This window comes from Pseudophryne corroboree, chromosome 12 (genome assembly GCF_028390025.1).
Source record: "Pseudophryne corroboree isolate aPseCor3 chromosome 12, aPseCor3.hap2, whole genome shotgun sequence".
NCBI lineage: Eukaryota > Metazoa > Chordata > Amphibia > Anura > Myobatrachidae > Pseudophryne > Pseudophryne corroboree.
In genome coordinates this window covers 31,201,628-31,226,571 of record NC_086455.1, presented here as the reverse complement: position 1 = coordinate 31,226,571, position 24,944 = coordinate 31,201,628, and positions in this window count along the sequence as shown.

The following is a 24,944-nucleotide window of genomic DNA, read 5'->3' as shown; positions in this document are numbered from 1 at the left end:
GGGGTAACTTGTTTGGGGATGAATAAAAAATAGAATGAAATGAATTTAATTTACAAGGACTGATGTCCAAAATTTAAGGAGCAAAGAATATAAATGGTATGAGAATTTAATGAAAAGGTAAATACCTACCAAATATATAAAACAGGCTTACTCACAGCACAATCTTCTCCAGTACTCAAATCTTACCTATGGAAACAACACTGGAAGAATCATTGTAGATACATTCTTATTTAGCGCACTTGGGAAATTGTTTATATATATATATATATATTTATATATACATACATATATATTTATACTGTATATATATACACTGTATATATACTGTTTATATATATATATATATATATATATATAGTGTTCATTCTAGCACCCTGCACTTTTCAAAACACGTGCAGTTCCTCTTTCCTGCCTGGGGTGTCGCTCTCTGCTCTGGTGCTTCTCAGCACATTATGGTCTGTGTCTGAGAAACACCAGAGCAGAGAGTGACACCTCAGGCAGGAAAGAGGAACTACACATGTTTTGAAAAGTGCAGGGTGCTAGAATGAACACTATATATATATATATATATATATATATATATATATATATAATCAAACCACTCACGTTATGGTGGCGGAACACTTTGGGAATAGCTAGAAATTGAAGATTGACAGATAAGAATAGCTAGTGCTGAAGAAGAAGGTTAAAAAAAAAAAAGCAATATAATTTGTCCAGCGCCACTTACGACATTGGGGACTAAACAAGAATTCTTTCTGAGAATGAAGATTGAAGGTCAAAGCACTCCAACAATACTGTATACTTAACTTATAACACCTGCTATGGTCATTGGAAATAAATAATGCTAGAGACGCTTCCTGGTAAACACCAATAACTGCACCAGATTGAAATAGAGATCTCAGAAGATTCCTGTGTTGCTTAAATACCTTTCAGTACTATAGTAAAGTTATAGCAGTTTTTTTAATTTTTTTTTAATTATTATTTATTATTAGCTGTTATTGAAATCCCAGCAAGAACGCTAATCACATGTAATACATTGTTTTCAATGGAGGGCAATAATAGCAGACATATTAATTATAATTTTCAGCTAATTATGGAAAGGTATTCGCCTATTCTCCCACTGCAGAAGAACTCTAGACCTTATTAGGTATACACAGTACAGCAATAGAAACAGGAGCAGGAGGTTCACTTGAAGCTGAGAAATTAATGTATTTGACAGGCACAAGTGCGGAGCTTGAGCGCCACACAGAGGTGACAGGGATAAATGTAACTTGTCACGCATCTGCTTCCTCATTATATAACTGCCAAAGCAGTACTACAGTACCTCAGTAGAAGCACATACAGAACTTGCAGCCATAGTGAAATATTTGAAAATGATCTATTTAAGATAGATATATATTTATAGTAAAATGAAGTATGATTAACAAACTATTCCTGGCAAAACTAACTAAATAAAAAAACCCTGTGTAAAAATATCAGTTCTTTTACACATTACTGAAAATACACTATCTCCCAAAATGAATGTGTTTGTGGGGTTCCCAGGTCAACTAATTCCGCAAATGCTGCGTCGTACCCGGGAATTGGAAACGGGTACTTCCTGGTTGCGACCTGGCATTGGGGGTCATTCCGAGTTGATCGCTCGCTAGCAGTTTTTAGCAGCCGTGCAAAAGCTATGCCGCCGCCCACTGGGAGTGTATTTTAGCTTAGCAGAAGTGCGAACGGTTGTATCGCAGAGCGGCTACAAAAAAAAATTGTGTCGTTTCAGAGTAGCTCAAAACCTACTCAGCGCTTGTGATTACTTCAGACCATTCAGTTCTGGATTTGATGTCACAAACCCGCCCAGCCACGCCTGCATTTTTCCTGGCATGCCTGCGTTTTTCCTGGCACACCTGCGTTTTTCCAAACACTCCCTGAAAACGGGCAGTTGCCACCCAGAAACGCTCACTTCATGTCAATCACTCTGCGGCAACCAGTGCGACTGAAATGCATCGCTAGACCCTGTGCAAAACTGCATCGTTCATTGTGCCCGTACATCGCTCGTGCGCATTGCGCCGCATACGCATGCACATAACTGCCGTTTTTTAGCCTTAACGCTGCGCTGCGAACAAATGCAACTAGCGAACAACTCGGAATGACCACCATTGGACCCTTTCAGACTTGCTTCCCGACCGACATATTGCCATTGCGGGCGGGTGCAGAGGCAGCATCGGGGGTGAGTGCGGAGGTGGCGCCAGAAGATGAGATCATCTCCACGCCGCCTTTGCCTATGCTGTGAATGGGTCCCCGATCGCAATCCGTTCACACCACATCTGACCCGGTAATAACCCGGAAATAACCATTCTTGATTCCCGGGTGGAATTAACGGGTCAGGTGACCCGAGAATTTGTCAGTGACCCCTTTCACACCGCACAGTGACCCGCGTTGACCCGACAATATACCGGGTCGATGCCGGGTTATTTGTGAGGTAAGAAAGGGTATAACTTGTCAATAAAAATATCAATATGACATGCTGGCAATGTTATTAAAAAGTATAATGTGTAAATACTCCCAGCACCACAAATGTGTTAAACACACAGTAGTGTCCCCAGTTCACATTATGCCACACAGAATGTCCAGGTCACATATGTCATAGTCCTTCCCATGCTGGTGATAATAGCTTTGTGTGGAGGCTAGGTTACATATGCCACAGTCCTTCCCATGCTGGTGATATAGCTTTGTGTGGAGGCTAGGTCACATATGCCACAGTCCTTCCCATGCTGGTGATATAGCTTTGTGTGGAGGCTAGGTCACATATGCCACAGTCCTTCCCATGCTGGTGATATAGCTTTGTGTGGAGGCTAGGTCACATATGCCACAGTCCTTCCTATGCTGGTGATATAGCTTTGTGTGGATGCTTGGTCACATATGCCACAGTCCTTCCTATGCTGGTGATACAGCTTTGTGTGGAGGCTAGGTCACATATGCCACAGTCCTTCCCATGCTGGTGATATAGCTTTGTGTAGAGGCTAGGTCACATATGCCACAGTCCTTCCCATGCTGGTGATATAGCTTTGTGTGGAGGCTAGTCACATATGCCACAGTCCTTCCCAAGCTGGTGATATAGCTTTGTGTGGAGGCTAGGTCACATATGCCACAGTCCTTCCTATGCTGGTGATATAGCTTTGTGTGGAGGCTATGTCACATATGCCACTGTCCTTCCCATGCTGGTGATATAGCTTTGTGTGGAGGCTAGGTCACATATGCCACAGTCCTTCCCATGCTGGTGATATAGTTTTGTGTGGAAGCTACTGATGTATTGGTGTTACTGGGTAAGAGCCCTTTGCAGCTCTGTTGCTAATCCAGCTCTGTCTGTGCCGATTACAGTTTCACTCGTATATTAACTAACATTGCTGTCTACACTGCCAAGTCTGTACACTGCAGAGATATTTATGATTTTACAGAGTTTGTACACATCTTGGAATATCCTTCCTTAATACATATCGTATACTGCAGTGAAAAACTGTGGATAATAGCTGAATTGCTTCAGGTCTTTAAACCCAATGCTTAGAGAGAAAATCTATCTCAACACTCTCGTCCCCTCCAAACATTAACCACTTAACTGGTGCTGTCATATATGGAATCTGACTGCAGCCAGCTGAGCTTTCCCTGACATATTTGAATCATATACGAACCCCTGTTATCCTTCTCTGTCCCACAAGGTTTTAATAGGAAATGTGCAGAACGGATTTCATCCGTGTTGTCTGGTCTCTAATGTGCAAATTTGCAGAGAGTAGCTGGGGGATGGGGGAGAGTGGGTGGAGGGGGGGGGGGGTGGGCTAAAAACAAAAATAGATTTATAACCACATGGGGATTAGGAGATCTATAAACAAGTGGAGTTTTTCACCATTGGTGAGGGATGGAGTTATTTTTTAATGGTCTTCAATGGAGGATCTACTGTATTACCACTGGGTGAGTGAAGAGTAATGCTACTGGACGGTCTGTTATCACTGGGCAGTGTGGAGGGTAATGATACTGATAGATCTAATACTACTGGTCAGAGTGAAGGGTAATGCTATCAGGGGGGTCTATTACCTCTGGGTAGTAAGAGGGAAAACCACTACAGACTCTATTACAACACTGAGCACAGTGAAGGGTGGTGCTACCGGGTTGTCTATTACCATAATATATTACCATATTACCACTGGGTGGTGTGGAGGGTAATGGCAGATATATTGCCACTGGGTGATGTGAACGGTAATGTCACTGATGGATATATTGCCACTGGGTGGAGTAAATGGTACTGCCACTGTGGGATCTTTTACCACTGGGCAGTGTGAAGGGTAATGCCACTGACAGACCTATTCCCACTGTAGGGGTTTTATATATATAAATAACAAACATATGAAATAACAAACATATTGGTACAGGGTCTAGTTTTAATATGGCTAAATTACTGCACCCCTCTTCTCTGTGGTCCACTGAGCAAGGCTGTCTTAACAGCAGTGTAGGCCCCTCGGCAAAGCAATGCACAGTGTAAGGTCTCTATGCACCCTTGGCAAAGCTTTGGCCTAGCAGGTGACCACTAGGAGGGCTGGGGTGAGTACTCAAGGACTTATAAAGTGAAAGAGTGTTTTGTAAAGAAAGTCACAAAACTTTGTGACTTGGTTCATAATATATTTTCACTTTCAAATCCTTGAGTGACGACCATTCTTTCTGTCTATGCATACACAATAGATGTCATGTTAGGAATTGTGTGTAATACTGAGGTCAATTTAATTTTTTTGCTGAGTGCCAGGATAATATATCAGGCTGCTCCTGATTAGACCCTCAGCAGCACCCAGCACAGTGTAAACGGAGGAGGCTGCATACAGAGACAGCCTTCAGTTTTTTGCTAGATGAATTCAGTGGCGCCCTCCAAGGGCTGGCTCCCCTAGGTAGCCGCATAAAGCTGCCTAATAGTAGACCCACCCCTGGCTGGAAGACTGATATCTCTGGTTTTGGGCATAGTAGAGACAAGCTGCTAGAGTAAACCGAAAGGGGATAGTATCAGCTTTTGGAGTATACCTGCAGAAAAACTCTAAGTCAGACAACCCGATATATCTGGCTGGGAAGAGCAATCAACAGGCACAGATGGGGACCACAGCTTTGAAGTTGGATATCTCCATGTTCCCCAGGGACGATTTTCAAAAATCTGGTACCCCTGGAAAAAAGGGGACCCACCGCTATCAGCCAAGGGCCGCTATACTCCTGGGGCCCTTGGGCAACTGCCCATTGAGCCCATATGAAAAGAAAGCCCTGGCACTTAGCACACTAGCTACACTCCAATTTCTTACAAACTGTGATCTTCAACTCATGCACCCTTCCTCCAGTTCCATAAGTTCCAATCCATTTTGACTGTCTCTAGAACAGCTTCTTATGGCCCTACCACACAGTGTACAGCTCATAATCATACCCTTAACCTGCAAAGCCCTCTGCAGTTTCTCTGACTTCTGCAGTACTCCACCCAACAGACTAATCAATGGGGTCTGGCAACTAATCAGTGTTGAGGTAACATTTATAAAGTGCATTCTATAAAATTCTACGTAGCCATGGACAACGTCTCCACTGTCTCACTTGTCTACACTTTTCACTGCTTCATGATTAGACCTAAAGTGTACTGTATGTCAGATCTCCTTCTCTGTGATTACTCCTTCATACCTTTATGTTGCACCTCATGCTACTATGCTGAGTAAAACTTTCAAACACTTTCTTATCAGATAAATATACAGTATTACCTGACAAAAACAAATAATACTCCTGCAATTTTAATATTTACTTATAATATAAAATTCTATAAATAGCACCACTCCATGATCCTGTTCAATGGGGCACTGCCATATACCCAAGTATAAAAAGATAAGAAACAATATATAAACAATATATGAACAGAGGTGGGAAAGGTTAGTCTAGAGCAGAGATTTTCATCCTTTTACAACTCGCGGCACACTGAACAAGATTTAAATACTGCCAAGGCACACCATTTTTTCTAACTCAAATATAATGGTGATGCATGGTGCAGTTGCGTGTCCTAGGATGTCATGTTGCAGCTTCTCCATAGGTAACGCCTGAGCCACATCTGAGAAAGCCAGAAGAGCCAAACACTGTCCGGGCCCAAAATTAAAACTGGCTCTGCAACCACTAAACCCACCAGTATTGATCGTTCCAGGGCCTCAGTAGCGGTACAACAGTGCCTGGCTGTGCTTCTATGGCAGCACACCTGGAGACTGCTCATGGCACACTAGTGTGCCAATGCACAGTGGTTGAAAAACACTGGTCTAGAGTAGAGGGCAGTTGTAGCTTCTTAAGTGAAACAAAATATACTAATTATGGCAGAATACCATAAGATTAGCTTGTGGTTACACTTAATATGTAATTTAATAAAAATAACAACATAACACACCATGTAAACAATAAACATAGAATCATGGAATGACAGAAAAGAGGCTTGAGATAGTAACAGGTCTGACATTGTACTCTGTAACAATTTGTAATAAGGAGTGGGTAAGTTGGGTGGGCAAGCAAAATAAAAATTGGAAATGATCTCAATTCACTTTATTTTAATTATGGTAAATTCTCTGGAGGTATTCAAATAGCCGTGACAATGCGATCCATGATCGCAGCTAAAGTTATCACACATATCTCCCAAGAAATCAGCTTATCTCAGACTGCGTAATCCCGTTTATCGCACCTATCCTATTCCAAAATGGTGATAACCGGATTCATTCCACAATTCATTCGAAAGATGGTCCTTCTGTGTTTGTTTCTTGGTCAAAGTTTGTCCGTCATCATTCCATCGATATGGTAAGATGCTTGTGTATACATGCAAGATATAATGCAAAGAGGTAATGTGCAGTGATTCCCAATACCATGACCATGTGATGATTAGTGATCAGAGGGTTAATTTTTCTCTTTTTGGACATAAATAGTGAGCTTCATAGGTGGCATCCCCCACTGGCACTGTATGAAGTAAAATAATGCCGGTAACTGTATCAAAATAGCGGTGGCATACCTAACACACAATAAGAAGGTACAATGAAACCCATCAAGCTATCTTTGTTTTTTTTGTGAAGGTGGCGTACCTGACTTACATAGTAAAATGTATAGCCAAGCCCTTCAGTGTATCCTAAGCCCCCTTATTAAGGCTCGTGGCTGTCGGTAAATTGACCTTGGTGTGTCTCTGGGGTGGGGGTACAGATTTAGAGGTTCTCTCCCTAAGTTGTGAAGAACATGGTTGTGCTATACATTACGTCTAACCCATACTTGCCTACTTTTGAAAAGTAGTTTCAGGGAGATTATAGATCGCACTCTAATGCGCAGCACAGTGCACCATTGAGGGGGCATGTCACATTACACCCAAGGGGCGTGTCTATATCCACCTATGGGTGTATCTACTGTCAATCAGGGGTGCGCCCTGCAGTAGCAGGTGAAGACCGATCTACAAAGCTCAGTACTGGCTACACACAGACATCACAGCTACATTATACAGCAGGGCTACGCACTGACATCACACTAACGTTACAAGGCTACGCACTGACATCACATCAACATTACACAGCAAGGCTACACATTGACATTATACCTACATTACACAACAGAGCATAATACTGACATCACACCTACATCATTATACACATACAGTATATGTGACATATACATTTGATAGATTTTAATCTGGCCCTGGTGATAACTACTAAGTGTAAATGTTAATGTTCTTACATTTTTTACATGCCACCTTGGGGGGGAGATCTTATCCAGTGTCAGGGACATGGGGGGGGGTCAGAGAAAGTGAGGAAAAGAGAAGGGAAGAGCATGAGAGTATCAGTTTGAGAGCGAAGGATGAGAGGGAGAGAGGGATGTGAGAGAAAGAGGATGTCAGGGAAAGTAAGGGAATGACAGGAAGTGAGATGGGAGAGCGAGAGTGTCATGGATAGAGAAAGAGAGAAAGGGTGTTGAGAAAGAGATGGTGTCAGATATAGAGAGAGGGTGTCATTGATAGAGAGAGGGGGGTTAGAGAGAAAAAAGAGAAAGGGGGGTAAGAGAAAAAAAACAGTGTCAGAGATAGAGAGGGAGTGAGAGAGAGGGTTTCAGGAATTGAGAGAAAGGGTGTCAGGGATAGAGAGAAGGGGTGAGAGAGAGGGAGGAGAGAGTGTGGTTGGGATAGAGGGGGGGGGGGTTGAGAGAGAGAGAGGCAGTGTCAGGAATAGAGAGAGAGAGAGAGTAAGAGAGATGTGTCAGGGATAGATAGAGAAGGGGTAACAGAGAGGAAACAGAGAAGGGGTCAGAGACAGGGTGTCAGGGAGAGAGAGAGGGGGTTGAGAGATAGAAGAGAGAAAGAGGGGTAAGAGAGAGATGGTGTCAGAGAGAGAGGGAGAGAGAGAGGGTGTCAGGAATTGAGGGAGAGGGTGTCAGGGATAGAGAGGGGGTGTGATGGTGTCAGGGATAGAGAGAGGAGAGAGAGGGAGGAGAGAGAGAGAGAGAGAGAGAGAGAGGGTGTCCGGGATCGAGAGAGGGGGGATGAGAGAGAGAGAGAGAGAGAGAGAGAGAGAGGCTGTCAGGAATAGAGAAAGAGGGAGTAAGAGAGAGGGTGTCAGGGATAAAGAAAGATGGTGTCAGGGATAGACAGAGAAGGGGTGATAGAGAGAAAAGAGAGAAGGGGTGAGAGAGAGGGTGTGAGGGAGAGAGAGAGATAGAAGAGAGAAAGAGGGGTAAGACAGAGAGATGGTGTCAGGGATAGAGAGGGAGTGAGAGAGAGAAGGCGTCAGGAATAGAGAGAGAAGGTGTCAGGGATAGAGAGGGGGTGGGATGGTGTCAGGGATAGAGAGAGGGGGTGAGAGAGTGGGGGGAGAGAGAGAGTGTGTGTCCGGGAAAGAGAGAGAAGGGGTTGAGAGAGGTTGTAAGAGTGAGGGTGTGAGGTATATAGAAAGAGGGTGTCTCAGATAGATAAAGAAGGGGTGAAAGAGAGGAAAGAGAGAAGGGGTAAGAGAGAAGTTGTCAGGGAGAGAGAGAGAGGGGTTGCGATATAAAAAAGAGAAAGAGGGGTAAGAGAGAGAGATGGTCAGAGATAGAGAGGGAGTGACAGAGAGAGGGTGTCGGGGATAGATAGAGAGGAGGTGAGAGAGAGAGGGAAGAGAGAGAAGGGATGATAGAGAGGGGGTGTCAGACAGAGAGAGAGAGATCTGCAGGCAGATCTTCTTTCCAACCTCCCCCCCCCCAAAAAAAAAAACCCTAACAGGAATCGGGTCCTGCAGCACAGAACACTAACCAGGCAGCACAGAGGTGGCTGTGGCGAGTTGCCGGCGTCAGACTTCAGCAGCCAGGTCACGCCCATGCTGGAGTCACGTTCTGGAAGAGAGGACAGCAATAAATAATGTACTGCTTCAAGCCAGCAGCCCTCACCTAAGTGACACCGCCGGAGTCAGGACCCAGGACTCAGAGATGCAGTAAGCGGCAATACTCACTGAGCTTCGCAATTGTCTGTGTGACCTCCAGCTGGGCATGTGCAGCAGTTCGGTCCTATCTGATCTCTGATCAGTCAGCCAACGTAAGCAGAAAGGGAGCAGCAGAGGTGAGCCTGTGTTGGGGGGGCAGGGTCAGGGGTTCCATGGATGGGGGAGGGCATGTGAGGAGAAAGGGAGCTGCAGAGGGGAACCTGTGGTGGGGGGGCATCAGGGGTACCGTGGATGGGGTAGGGAATGTGAGGAGAGACAGAGCAGCAGAGGGGAACCTGTATGGGGAGGGGAGGGGAGGGGTCGGGGGTGCTGTGGATGGGGGTAGGGGATGTGAGAAGAGAGTGAGCAGCAGAGGCGAACCTGTGTGGGGAGGGGCAGGGGTGGCGAGGATAGGAGAGGGGATGTGAGGAATGTAAATGCCAAATTGCTTTCTAACAAATATTTAAAATGCCCGCTCTAATATATACTGTGGACGCCTGCGCATCCTATTACCATGTGCTATGAATGTGCGCTATACATCGCAAAACACTGCATCCCATAGAGAAAACAATGCACCCACACATTATCTGAGTTCCAAAGCTCATTGATGTATATATTTGTTATTAAAAGGATATGTATTCAATATATCACAATGTACAGTATATATATATATATATATATATATATATATATATATAGTTACATGGTTACAATTTATACAGGAAGCAGGAATCCATACAGTTACAGGCCAGCTATACAATTACCATCTCCCTCAATGCTCACTACGCTCCCCCACCATGCTCAAAGGAGCAGAGTATCTGCAGAAACCCATCTCGTTCAGGATACAGGGGAAAAAGCACGCTTCTGTGTGTATCTTCAGCAATACACTGAGTCTCTTGGGGGCGTATACAGATCTCTTGTAACTAGTCTAGGGCAGGGAACTTTTTCATTCATGATGAGTCATTGGTCAGTTCATATGCAAGCAACGTCCAGCCTTGATGGTGTAATTACAGGAGATAGCCACTGGCTCCAGGCTACAATCATGCTGTCTTCCAGGAAATCCATTGTTCTAATAAGAGTGACTTTAGCTTTCATACATTTAATCATATCTACTTGTTGCAATGAGCTACAACTTAATAACAGGCATCAAATTGATATACACATTAATCTGGTTGCTTTAATACCAAACACGACATGTCCATCTTGCTTTGTTCCAATAATACACATACATGACGTTACTCCATTATATAATTTTAAAACATTATGATGTCTGGCGCTTGATATGTTATAATTGTGCTGTATGAAATATGTGTTGAATCTATCTTTGTGGCATGTCTGTGTAAATGCATATGTTACTATATATTGCAGTGCTTGCTGCGCGTATTTGCAAGCATAGCGACTCATAATGTGTGGAGTCTGTATGTTCTCTCTATGTAATATTTTTTGACTTCGACAGGAGAGAGTGAGCAGCAGAGGGGAACCTGTGTGGGGATGGGAGGGGGTGGTCAGGGGTGCCATTGATGGGGAAGGGGATGTGAGAAAAGAATGAGTAGCAGAGGGGAACCTGTGTGGGGAGGGGAGGGGGTAGTCAGGGGTGTCATGGATGGGAGAGCGGATGTGAGGAGAGAATGAGTAGCAGAGGGGAACCTGTGTGGGGAGGGGAGTGGAGGGGGTGGTCAGGGGTGCCGTGGATGGGGGAAGGGATGTGAGGAGAGAGTGAGCAGCAGAGGGAAACCTGTGTGGGGAGATGTCAGGGGTGCCATGGATAGGGGAGTGGATGTGAGGAGAGAATGAGTAGCAGAGGGGAACCTGTGTGGGGAGGGGAGGGGTGGTCACGGGTGCCGTGAATGGGGGAGGGGATGTGAGAAGAGAGTGAGCAGCAGAGGGGAACCTGTGTGGGGAGGGGTCAGAGGCAGGGGCATCTTAAGAGAGGAGGGGGCCGGTGTGCACACTCCGGGTGGGCCCCCTCCTCTCCACGGCGCCGTAGGCTCTGGCAATATGCCGGAGTTTACTGTGCATGCACAGGTCTCCTGAAACATGGCGCCCGCCATGTTTTGGAGATAAAAATGGAACTGCACATGCGTAGCGGCCATTTTTTATGTGTTTTTGGCCGCGACGGCTGCCTCCGTGGCGCCCGGCGGTGGACTTCGGACAGGTGAGTATGAAAATATGGGTGCAATGTGTGCGGTGTGGGCCCTCCCTGGAGCCATGATAGAAACACCAGTGGTCAGGGGTGCCGTGGATACGGGAGGGGATGTGAGGAGAGAGTGAGCAGCAGAGGGGAACCTGCGTGGGGAGGGGAGGGGGTGCCGTGGATGGGGGAGGGGATGTGAGGAGAGAGTGAGCAGCAGAGGGGAACCTGTGTGAGGAGGGGAAGGGTCAGGGGTGCTGTGGATAAGAGAGGGGATGTGAGGAGAGAGTGAGCAGCTCTGGAATCTGCCGCTAAATGGGGATAGTCTGTTATAGGGTAGAAATTAGAGATGTGCACTTGAAATTTTTCGGGTTTTGGGTTATGGTTTTGGGTTCGGTTCCGCGGCCGTGTTTTGGGTTCGACCGCGTTTTGGCAAAACCTCACCGAATTTTTTTTGTCGGATTCGGGTGTGTTTTGGATTCGGGTGTTTTTTTCAAAAAACCCTAAAAAACAGCTTAAATCATAGAATTTGGGGGTCATTTTGATCCCAAAGTATTATTAACCTCAATACCATAATTTCCACTCATTTTCAGTATATTCTGAGCACCTCACAACTCACAATATTATTTTTAGTCCTAAAATTTGCACCGAGGTCGCTGGATGACTAAGCTAAGCGACCCTAGTGGCCGACACAAACACCTGGCCCATCTAGGAGTGGCACTGCAGTGTCACGCAGGATGGCCCTTCCAAAAAACACTCCCCAAACAGCACATGACGCAAAGAAGAAAAAAAGAGGCGCAATGAGGTGGCTGTGTGAGTAAGCTAAGCGACCCTAGTGGCCGACACAAACACCTGGCCCATCTAGGAGTGGCACTGCAGTGTCACGCAGGATGGCCCTTCCAAAAAACACTCCCCAAACAGCACATGACGCAAAGAAGAAAAAAAGAGGCGCAATGAGGTAGCTGTGTGAGTAAGCTAAGCGACCCTAGTGGCCGACACAAACACCTGGCCCATCTAGGAGTGGCACTGCAGTGTCATGCAGGATGGCCCTTCCAAAAAACACTCCCCAAACAGCACATGACGCAAAGAAGAAAAAAAGAGGCGCAATGAGGTAGCTGTGTGAGTAAGCTAAGCGACCCTAGTGGCCGACACAAACACCTGGCCCATCTAGGAGTGGCACTGCAGTGTCACGCAGGATGGCCCTTCCAAAAAACACTCCCCAAACAGCACATGACGCAAAGAAGAAAAAAAGAGGCGCAATGAGGTAGCTGTGTGAGTAAGCTAAGCGACTCTAGTGGCCGACACAAACACCTGGCCCATCTAGGAGTGGCACTGCAGTGTCACGCAGGATGGCCCTTCCAAAAAACACTCCCCAAACAGCACATGACGCAAAGAAAAATGAAAGAAAAAAGAGGTGCAAGATGGAATTGTCCTTGGGCCCTCCCACTCACCCTTATGTTGTATAAACAGGACATGTACACTTTAACCAACCCATCATTTCAGTGACAGGGTCTGCCACACGACTGTGACTGAAATGACGGGTTGGTTTGGACCCCCACCGAAAAAGAAGCAATTAATCTCTCCTTGCACAAACTGGCTCTACAGAGGCAAGATGTCCACCTCATTATCATCCTCCGATATATCACCGTGTACATCCCGCTCCTCACAGATTATCAATTCGTCCCCACTGGAATCCACCATCTCAGCTCCCTGTGTACTTTGTGGAGGCAATTGCTGCTGGTCAATGTCTCCACGGAGGAATTGATTATAATTCATTTTAATGAACATCATCTTCTCCACATTTTCTGGAAGTAACCTCGTACGCCGATTGCTGACAAGGTGAGCGGCGGCACTAAACACTCTTTCGGAGTACACACTTGTGGGAGGGCAACTTAGGTAGAATAAAGCCAGTTTGTGCAAGGGCCTCCAAATTGCCTCTTTTTCCTGCCAGTATAAGTACGGACTGTATGACGTGCCTACTTGGATGCGGTCACTCATATAATCCTCCACCATTCTTTCAATGGGGAGAGAATCATATGCAGTGACAGTAGACGACATGTCCGTAATCGTTGTCAGGTCCTTCAGTCCGGACCAGATGTCAGCATCAGCAGTCGCTCCAGACTGCCCTGCATCACCGCCAGCGGGTGGGCTCGGAATTCTGAGCCTTTTCCTCGCACCCCCAGTTGCGGGAGAATGTGAAGGAGGAGATGTTGACAGGTCGCGTTCCGCTTGACTTGACAATTTTCTCACCAGCAGTTCTTTGAACCCCAGCAGACTTGTGTCTGCCGGAAAGAGAGATCCAAGGTAGGTTTTAAATCTAGGATCGAGCACGGTGGCCAAAATGTAGTGCTCTGATTTCAACAGATTGACCACCCGTGAATCCTTGTTAAGCGAATTAAGGGCTCCATCCACAAGTCCCACATGCCTAGCGGAATCGCTCCCTTTTAGCTCCTCCTTCAATGCCTCCAGCTTCTTCTGCAAAAGCCTGATGAGGGGAATGACCTGACTCAGGCTGGCAGTGTCTGAACTGACTTCACGTGTGGCAAGTTCAAAAGGTTGCAGAACCTTGCACAACGTTGAAATCATTCTCCACTGCGCTTGAGACAGGTACATTCCACCTCCTATATCGTGCTCAATTGTATAGGCTTGAATGGCCTTTTGCTGCTCCTCCAACCTCTGAAGCATATATAGGGTTGAATTCCACCTCGTTACCACTTCTTGCTTCAGATGATGGCAGGGCAGGTTCAGGCGTTTTTGGTGGTGCTCCAGTCTTCTGTACGTGGTGCCTGTACGCCGAAAGTGTCCCGCAATTCTTCTGGCCACCGACAGCATCTCTTGCACGCCCCTGTCGTTTTTTAAAAAATTCTGCACCACCAAATTCAAGGTATGTGCAAAACATGGGACGTGCTGGAATTTGCCCATATTTAATGCACACACAATATTGCTGGCGTTGTCCGATGCCACAAATCCACAGGAGAGTCCAATTGGGGTAAGCCATTCCGCGATGATCTTCCTCAGTTGCCGTAAGAGGTTTTCAGCTGTGTGCGTATTCTGGAAACCGGTGATACAAAGCGTAGCCTGCCTAGGAAAGAGTTGGCGTTTGCGAGATGCTGCTACTGGTGCCGCCGCTGCTGTTCTTGCGGCGGGAGTCCATACATCTACCCAGTGGGCTGTCACAGTCATATAGTCCTGACCCTGCCCTGCTCCACTTGTCCACATGTCCGTGGTTAAGTGGACATTGGGTACAGCTGCATTTTTTAGGACACTGGTGAGTCTTTTTCTGACGTCCGTGTACATTCTCGGTATCGCCTGCCTAGAGAAGTGGAACCTAGATGGTATTTGGTAACGGGGGCACACTACCTCAAGAAATTGTCTAGTTCCCTGTGAACTAACGGCGGATACCGGACGCACGTCTAACACCAACATAGTTGTCAAGGCCTCAGTTATCCGCTTTGCAACAGGATGACTGCTGTGATATTTCATCTTCCTCGCAAAGGACTGTTGGACAGTCAATTGCTTGGTGGAAGTAGTAAAAGTGGGCTTACGACTTCCCCTCTGGGATGACCATCGACTCCCAGCAGCAACAACAGCAGCGCCAGCAGCAGTAGGCGTTACACGCAAGGATGCATCGGAGGAATCCCAGGCAGGAGAGGACTCGTCAGAATTGCCAGTGACATGGCCTGCAGGACTATTGGCATTCCTGGGGAAGGAGGAAATTGACACTGAGGGAGTTGGTGGGGTGGTTTGCGTGAGCTTGGTTACAAGAGGAAGGGATTTACTGGTCAGTGGACTGCTTCCGCTGTCGCCCAAAGTTTTTGAACTTGTCACTGACTTATGATGAATGCGCTGCAGGTGACGTATAAGGGAGGATGTTCCGAGGTGGTTAACGTCCTTACCCCTACTTATTACAGCTTGACAAAAGCAACACACGGCTTGACAAATGTTGTCCGCATTTCTGTTGAAATACTTCCACACCGAAGAGCTGATTTTTTTGGTATTTTCACCAGGCATGTCAACGGCCATATTCCTCCCACGGACAACAGGTGTCTCCCCGGGTGCCTGACTTAAACAAACCACCTCACCATCAGAATCCTCCTTGTCAATTTCCTCCCCAGCGCCAGCAACACCCATATCCTCCTCATCCTGGTGTACTTCAACACTGACATCTTCAATCTGACTATCAGGAACTGGACTGCGGGTGCTCCTTCCAGCACTTGCAGGGGGCGTGCAAATGGTGGAAGGCGCATGCTCTTCACGTCCAGTGTTGGGAAGGTCAGGCATCGCAACCGACACAATTGGACTCTCCTTGTGGATTTGGGATTTCGAAGAACGCACAGTTCTTTGCGGTGCTTTTGCCAGCTTGAGTCTTTTCATTTTTCTAGCGAGAGGCTGAGTGCTTCCATCCTCATGTGAAGCTGAACCACTAGCCATGAACATAGGCCAGGGCCTCAGCCGTTCCTTGCCACTCTGTGTGGTAAATGGCATATTGGCAAGTTTACGCTTCTCCTCCGACAATTTTATTTTAGATTTTCGAGTCCTTTTTTTACTGATATTTGGTGTTTTGGATTTTACATGCTCTGTACTATGACATTGGGCATCGGCCTTGGCAGACGACGTTGCTGGCATTTCATCGTCTCGGCCATGACTAGTGGCAGCAGCTTAAGCACGAGGTGGAAGTCGATCTTGATCTTTCCCTAATTTTGGAACCTCAACATTTTTGTTCTCCATATTTTAATAGGTACAACTAAAAGGCACCTCAGGTAAACAATGGAGATGGATGGATACTAGTATACTTATGGATGGACGAGCGACTGCCGACACAGAGGTAGCTACAGCCGTGGACTACCGTACTGTGTCTGCTGCTAATATAGACTGGATGATAATGAGATAAAATTAAAATATATATATATATCACACTAGTACTGCAGCCGGACAGGTATATATTATGTAATGACGGACCTGCTGGACACTGTCTGTCAGACTCAGCACTGCAGACTCCTAAAGTAAGCTACTAGTATCAAGAAGATAGAAAAAAAAAAAACCACGGGTAGGTGGTATACAATTATGGATGGACGAGCGACTGCCGACACAGAGGTAGCTACAGCCGTGGACTACCGTACTGTGTCTGCTGCTAATATCGACTGGATGATAATGAGATAAAATTAAAATATATATATATATATATATATATATATATATATCACACTAGTACTGCAGCCGGACAGGTATATATTATGTAATGACGGACCTGCTGGACACTGTCTGTCAGAACTGCAGACTCCTAAAGTAAGCTACTAGTATCAAGAAGATAGAAAAAAAAAAAACCACGGGTAGGTGGTATACAATTATGGATGGACGAGCGACTGCCGACACAGAGGTAGCTACAGCCGTGGACTACCGTACTGTGTCTGCTGCTAATATAGACTGGATGATAATGAGATAAAATTAAAATATATATATATATCACACTAGTACTGCAGCCGGACAGGTATATATTATGTAATGACGGACCTGCTGGACACTGTCTGTCAGACTCAGCACTGCAGACTCCTAAAGTAAGCTACTAGTATCAAGAAGATAGAAAAAAAAAATAAACCACGGGTAGGTGGTATACAATTATGGATGTACGAGCGACTGCCGACACAGAGGTAGCTACAGCCGTGAACTACCGTACTGTGTCTGCTGCTAATATAGACTGGATGATAATGAGATAAAATTAAAATATATATATATATCACACTAGTACTGCAGCCGGACAGGTATATATTATGTAATGACGGACCTGCTGGACACTGTCTGTCAGCACTGCAGACTCCTAAAGTAAGCTACTAGTATCAAGAAGATAGAAAAAAAAAAACCACGGGTAGGTGGTATACAATTATGGATGGACGAGTGACTGCCGACACAGAGGTAGCTACAGCCGTGGACTACCGTACTGTGTCTGCTGCTAATATAGACTGGATGATAATGAGATAAAATTTAAATATATATATATATCACACTAGTACTGCAGCCGGACAGGTATATATTATGTAATGACGGACCTGCTGGACACTGTCTGTCAGACTCAGCACTGCAGACTCCTAAAGTAAGCTACTAGTATCAAGAAGATAGAAAAAAAAAATAAACCACGGGTAGGTGGTATACAATTATGGATGGACGAGCGACTGCCGACACAGAGGTAGCTACAGCCGTGGACTACCGTACTGTGTCTGCTGCTAATATAGACTGGATGATAATGAGATAAAATTAAAATATATATATATATCACACTAGTACTGCAGCCGGACAGGTATATATTATGTAATGACGGACCTGCTGGACACTGTCTGTCAGCACTGCAGACTCCTAAAGTAAGCTACTAGTATCAATAAGATAGAAAAAAAAATAAACCACGGGTAGGTGGTATACAATTATGGATGGACGAGCGACTGCCGACACAGAGGTAGCTACAGCCGTGGACTACCGTACTGTGTCTGCTGCTAATATAGACTGGATGATAATGAGATAAAATTAAAATATATATATATCACACTAGTACTGCAGCCGGACAGGTATAAATTATGTAATGACGGACCTGCTGGACACTGTCTGCAGAATGCGTTTATAAAAACACCACACGACGAGTGTTTAACTTTTTCAGGCAGACAATCACAATATACTGGTGGTCAGCAGACAATCACAATACTGGTGGTCAGTGGTCACAGGTCAGTCACACTGGCAGTGGCACTCTGGCAGCAAAAGTGTGCACTGTACTTAAAATATGTACTCCTGCTATAACTGCTCCCCAGTCTCCCCCACAATTAAGCTGTGTGAGCAGTGAGCACTCAGCACAGTCAGATAATGATATACAGTATATGCTGCAGCACACTGGGCTGAGCACAGATATGGTATGTGTGACTGTGTCACACTGTGTATCGTTTTTTTTCAGGCAGAGAACGGATTAATTAAACTGGTGGCACTGGTCACTGGTCACACTATCAGCAGCAAGTAGTACTCCTCCTATATGCTCCCCAAAATTTGTGTCTCTCTCTAGTACTAGTCACTCTAAACGGAGAGGACGCCAGCCACGTCCTCTCCCTATCAATCTCAATGCACGTGTGAAAATGGCGGCGACGCGCGGCTCCTTATATAGAATCCGAGTCTCGCGATAGAATCCGAGCCTCGCGAGAATCCGACAGCGGGATGATGACGTTCGGGCGCGCTCGGGTTAACCGAGCAAGGCGGGAAGATCCGAGTCGCTCGGCCCCGTGTAAAAAAAACTGAAGTTCGGGCGGGTTCGGATTCCGAGGAACCGAACCCGCTCATCTCTAGTAGAAATAGGTAATAGCATAGCACATACATCTTAGTATACTGTAACTGGCTTCTGGTAGCAGTGATATAATACAGCACTTACCAACAGGCAGTGCAGACACAATTAAATAGCTTCCCAGCAGATCCATCGTTCAGTAGCACGCAGCTCCCTGCTCCTTAGTCTTCTGTCCTGACTGTGTGGTGGAGGCGGAGCTTACCTATGCTGTGGCTGGGACTCGGAGTAGAGGAAGGGGAGGTCCGTAGCAGACAGCAGAGGACTGTCCATGACTGCATTAGGTAGAAGCAAACTACACTAGCATCCGCTGCCTCTCTCTGTTCCGTGCACTGCAGGAAAGCCGGCTAACCACAGCCCCGTGGAAAACGGCATCATAACGTCCCCATACAGGCTCTGCTTCCCAGCGTCACCAGACTTGCGTATGCGCAGTCCAACGTCTCATGGAGGTAAACTAAAAAACGGGAGGAGAAGCAGGGTTTGCGGGGCAGCGGGGAACTCCGTTAAAAAATGGGAGCCTCCCGGTAGGCAAGCCTGGTTTTACCACTTGAGTGCTGCAAGGCAAGCACAGCTACAAGTATAGACAGTTTTGCAGGTAGAAATCCTGTATTAAAAGCACTATACCTACATGGTTTAAGACTGTAGGAGAGGAGACTGCTGGATTGTGGGCTCTCCTGCTGCTGTGAGATTTCACCAAGCTGGCAATGTCACTGAGATATACAGCAGCTGCTGCCCCGGGATCAGGAAGGCTCACCATAAGCAGCTCTGCAGTTGATAGATTTAGACTGCTGCAGACAGCATAATCAATCTAAAAATCTTTGATGCCGGTAAAGCAGCAAGCGCAGGTTCCACAAAGAGGGGATTGATTGCAACTGGATGAGGGAGCTGACTGAAAGTTTTGCGCAGACTCAAATCCGGCGCCCAGGGCGCATGCCCCCCTGGAGTTCCCCCCTAGTTACAGCCATGCCCCTTTTCATACTGTGCCAAATTAAAATGCCATCTAGTGTCAAATGATGTCACGTCACAGTGCCCCAGTTTATGTTAAGCCACACTATAGTGCCTCAATTTAATATTATGCCACATTACAGTGCCCAATTCTTATTATGTAACATTGTAGTGCCCTCCACATTACAGCGAGCAGATTAAAGCATAACACATTACAGTGGACTTCAGTTCCAGGACCCCTCGCACGTAAAATGTAACGTCACACAATTCAGCCTTTGCAGTGGATCAGACCCAAGTGCTCAGCAGGCAAATCTGGCAAATTGGTACAGATGGGTCCTCATACATCTTTGATGCAGTCAAGCCAAACAGCCCCTCTTGGCGCGCCAGGTAGTGTCTTCTAAAGTCGGACGTCTTTTTTGCTTCTTTTTTGCCAAAAATGCGTCTTAGTCAAACACAATGCAACTAGGACACACAAGGAGACTGTGCTGATTAATTTGCTATTTGACATAAAATTATAATATGTACAGTATGTGATAGGAACGAGGGATAAGAGGCCTCTACTCTCTTGTACTTTGGAAGATTTTAACTTGGTTTACATTGAATTCATAAAGCAACACTAGTTGTATGTAACAACCAACCCTGAGTGATGTGAAAACTAACCAGATAAAGGTTATTGATGTCTGTTTCCACCAAAGAGATGCTGGAAGTGACATTTGCTGCACAGCATTCGCTTTCCTCCTTAAATATACAATTGATTTACAAAGAAAAAGTTAAGCATTTAATATTTGCTCATTATTGTTGACCTAGAGCAGATAGAAGGTTGGCTCCCCAAAGCTTCTCAAAGTGAAATATAATTACTTTAATATAATAGTATCGCCAACAACAGATGCAATGCAATATTACCTGTAGCTTCCTGTGGAGCCTCAATGTGAATTCAAAGGAGTTACATGAGTCACTGACCAGTTACAGTACAGCAGGGAAATTGTGCTGAATTAGGTGAGTGTTCACAAGTGGAAAGAATTCTTATCTGAAGATTATGCATGCTGCATAGACAGGGTCGGACTGGCCCACAGGGGTACCAGGGAAACCACCGGTAGGCCCCACTGACTGAGTGCTCACTCCTTCCTCTAGGGATCAGGTTCCAGACTGTGCACTTGTATTATACATGGTAGATATGTTGCATTACACTGCACTAGACTATTGTGTATTTCAAGCCTCTGTGGAGGCTGGCCACACCACCTTTGTAGGCTGGACACACCCTTAAGTATGGGTCCCTATTACTGAATTCCCCAGGTGGGCCCTTCATGCCCCAGTCCGACACTGTGCATAGATATAGCAAATTACATGTATTTATATTATATATATTTAGAGATGTGCGGCGGGCACTTTTCGTGTTTTGGTTTTGTATCTGGATTCCTGCTTGTGTTTTGGATCTGGATTGGTTTTGCCAAAACCACCCTTTCGGGTTTTGGGTTTGGATCTGGATGATTTTTGGGAAAAAACACAAAAACAGCTAAAATCACAGAATTTGGGGGTAATTTTGATCTTACGGTATGATTAACCTCAACAACATTAATTTCCACTCATGTCCAGTCTTTTCTGAACACCTCACACCTCACAATATTGTTTTTAGGCCAAAAGGTTGCACCGAGGTAGCTGGATGACTTTGCTAAGCGACACAAGTGGGCGACACAAACACCTGACCCATCTAGGAGTGGCACTGCAGTGGCAGACAGGATGGCACTTTTAAAACTAGGTCCCAAACTGCCCATCATGCAAAGAAGAAAAAGAAGTGCAATGAGGTAGCTGGATGACTAAGCTAAGCGACACAAGTGGGTGACACAAACACATGGCCCATCTAGGAGTGGCACGCAGTGGCTAAATGTCGAAAGTGGCCCGCAATTTTGCAGGACACCGACAGCAAATCCTGCATGCCCCTGTCATTTAAAAAAAAATTCTGCACCACCATATTAATTGTATGTGCAAAACATGGGACGTGCTGGAATTTGCCCAGATGTAATGCAAGCACAACATTGGTGGACATACGGCAGTACCCCATGACTTATACGGCAGGACCCCATGACTTATACGGCAGCACCACTGGACTGGACTGGACTTATACAGCAGTACCACTGTACTGGACTTATACAGCAGTACCCCTGGAATTATACGGCTGCACCACTGGACAGTACTTATACAGCAGTACCCCTGGACTTACAAGGCTGCACCACTGGACTGGACTTATACGGCAGTACACCTGGACTTATGCAGCATTACCACTGGACTGGACTTATACGGCAGCACCACTGGACTTATATGGCAGCACCACTAGACTTATACGGCAGTACCACTGGATTGGACTTATATGGCAGTACCACTGTACTGGACTTATTCAGCAGTACCACTGGACTTATATGGCAGCACCACTGGACTTATACGGCAGTACCCATGGACTTATACAGCAGTACCCCTGGACTTATATGGCAGTACCACTGGACTTATACGGCAGTACCACTGGACTTTTACGACAGTACCAATGGACTTATATGGCAGTACCCCTGGACTTATATGGCAGTACCACTGGACTTATACGGCACTACCACTGGACTTATATGGCAGTACCCCTGGACTTATACGGAAGTACAATTGGACAGGACTTATACGGCAGCACCACTGGACTTATACAGCAGTACCCATGGACTTAAACAGCAGTACCCCTGGACTTGTATAGCAGTACCTCTGGACTTAAACACAGCACCACTGGACTTATACGGCAGTACCACTGGACTTATACAGCAGTAGCAGTGGACTGAACTTATACGGCAGTACCCCCTGACTTATACGGCAGTACCCCTGACTTATATGGCAGTACCCCTGGACTTATGCAGCAGTTCCCCTGGACTTATACTGCAGTACCCCTGGACTTATACTGCAGCAGCACTGGACTTATGGAAGCACTGGACACTACCACTGGACTGATGCAGCACAACACAGCACCACTGGACTGGACTTATACAGCAGTACCACTGGACTTATGCAGCATTACCACTGGACTGGACTTATACGGCAGCACCACTGGACTTATATGGCAGCACCACTAGACTTATACGGCAGTACCACTGGATTGGACTTATATGGCAGTACCACTGTACTGGACTTATTCAGCAGTACCACTGGACTTATATGGCAGCACCACTGGACTTATACGGCAGTACCCATGGACTTATACAGCAGTACCCCTGGACTTATATGGCAGTACCACTGGACTTATACGGCAGTACCACTGGACTTTTACGGCAGTACCAATGGACTTATATGGCAGTACCCCTGGACTTATATGGCAGTACCACTGGACTTATACGGCACTACCACTGGACTTATATGGCAGCACCCCTGGACTTATACGGAAGTACAATTGGACAGGACTTATACGGCAGCACCACTGGACTTATACAGCAGTACCCATGGACTTAAACAGCAGTACCCCTGGACTTGTATAGCAGTACCTCTGGACTTAAACACAGCACCACTGGACTTATACAGCAGTAGCAGTGGACTGAACTTATACGGCAGTACCCCCTGACTTATACGGCAGTACCCCTGACTTATATGGCAGTACCCCTGGACTTATGCAGCAGTTCCCCTGGACTTATACTGCAGTACCCCTGGACTTATACTGCAGCAGCACTGGACTTATGGAAGCACTGGACACTACCACTGGACTGATGCAGCACAACACAGCACCACTGGACTGGACTTATACAGCAGTACCACTGGACTTATGGCAGCACAGGACACCACCACTGGACTTATGGCAGCACAGGACACCACCACTGGACTGATGCAGCACAACACAGCACCACTGAACTGGACTTAAACAGCAGCACCACTGGAATCATGTCAGCACAGGACACCACCAGTGAACTTATATCAGCACAGGACACCACCACTGGACTGATGCAGCACAAGACAGCACCACTGCACTAGACTGGACATATACAGCAGCACTGGACTTATGGCAGCACAGGACACCACCACTGTGACTGGACTGATGCAGCACAAGACAGCACTGGAATGACTCAAAGTGCAGGTCGCCACCCCATGCACCACACCACTTTCCCGCACAACCATTGAGGAGACACGTCCTCTCAGTACACTCTCCAGGATTGGAGTGAAAATGACGGTGACGCGCGGCTCTATATATATATATATATATATATATATACACACGAGAATCCGACAGCGTGCTGATGACATGTTGCCTCGTTCTGGTTTCCACTGGACTGGACTTATATGGCAGTACCCCTGGACTTATAAGGCTGCACCACTGGACTGGACTTATACGGCAGTAGCCCTGGACTTATACGGCAGAACCACTGGACTGGACTCATACGGCAGCACCTCTGGACTTATATGGCAGCACCACTCGACTTATACGGCAGTACCAGTGGATTGGACTTAAACGGCAGTACCCCTGGACTGGACTTATATGGCAGTAACCCTGGACTTATATATCAGTACCCACGGACTTATACAGCATCACCACTGGACTGGACTTATACGGCAGTACCACTGGACTGGACTTATATGGCAGTACCCCTGGACTTATACAGCAGCACCACTGGACTTATACGGCAGTACCCCTGGACTTCTACAGCAGTATCCCTGGACTTATACGGGAGTACCACTGGACTTATACGGCAGTACCCCTGGACTTATATGGCAGCACCACTGGACTGTACTTATACGGCAGTACCACTGGCTGGACTTATATGGCAGTACCACTGGACTTATACAGCAGCACCACTGGACTTATATGGCAGTACCACTGGACTGTACTTATACAGCAGTAGCACTGGACTTGACTTATACAGCATTACCCCTGGACTTATACGGCGGCACCACTGGACTTATACGGTAGTTCCCCTGGATTTATATGGCAGTACCCCTGGACTTATACGGCAGTACCCCAGGACTTATATGGCAGCACCCCTGGACGTATACGGCAGCACCACTGGACTTATATGGCAGTACCACTGGACTGGACTTTTACAGCAGTACCCATGTACTTATACAGCAGCACCACTGGACTTATACGGCAACACCCATGGACTTA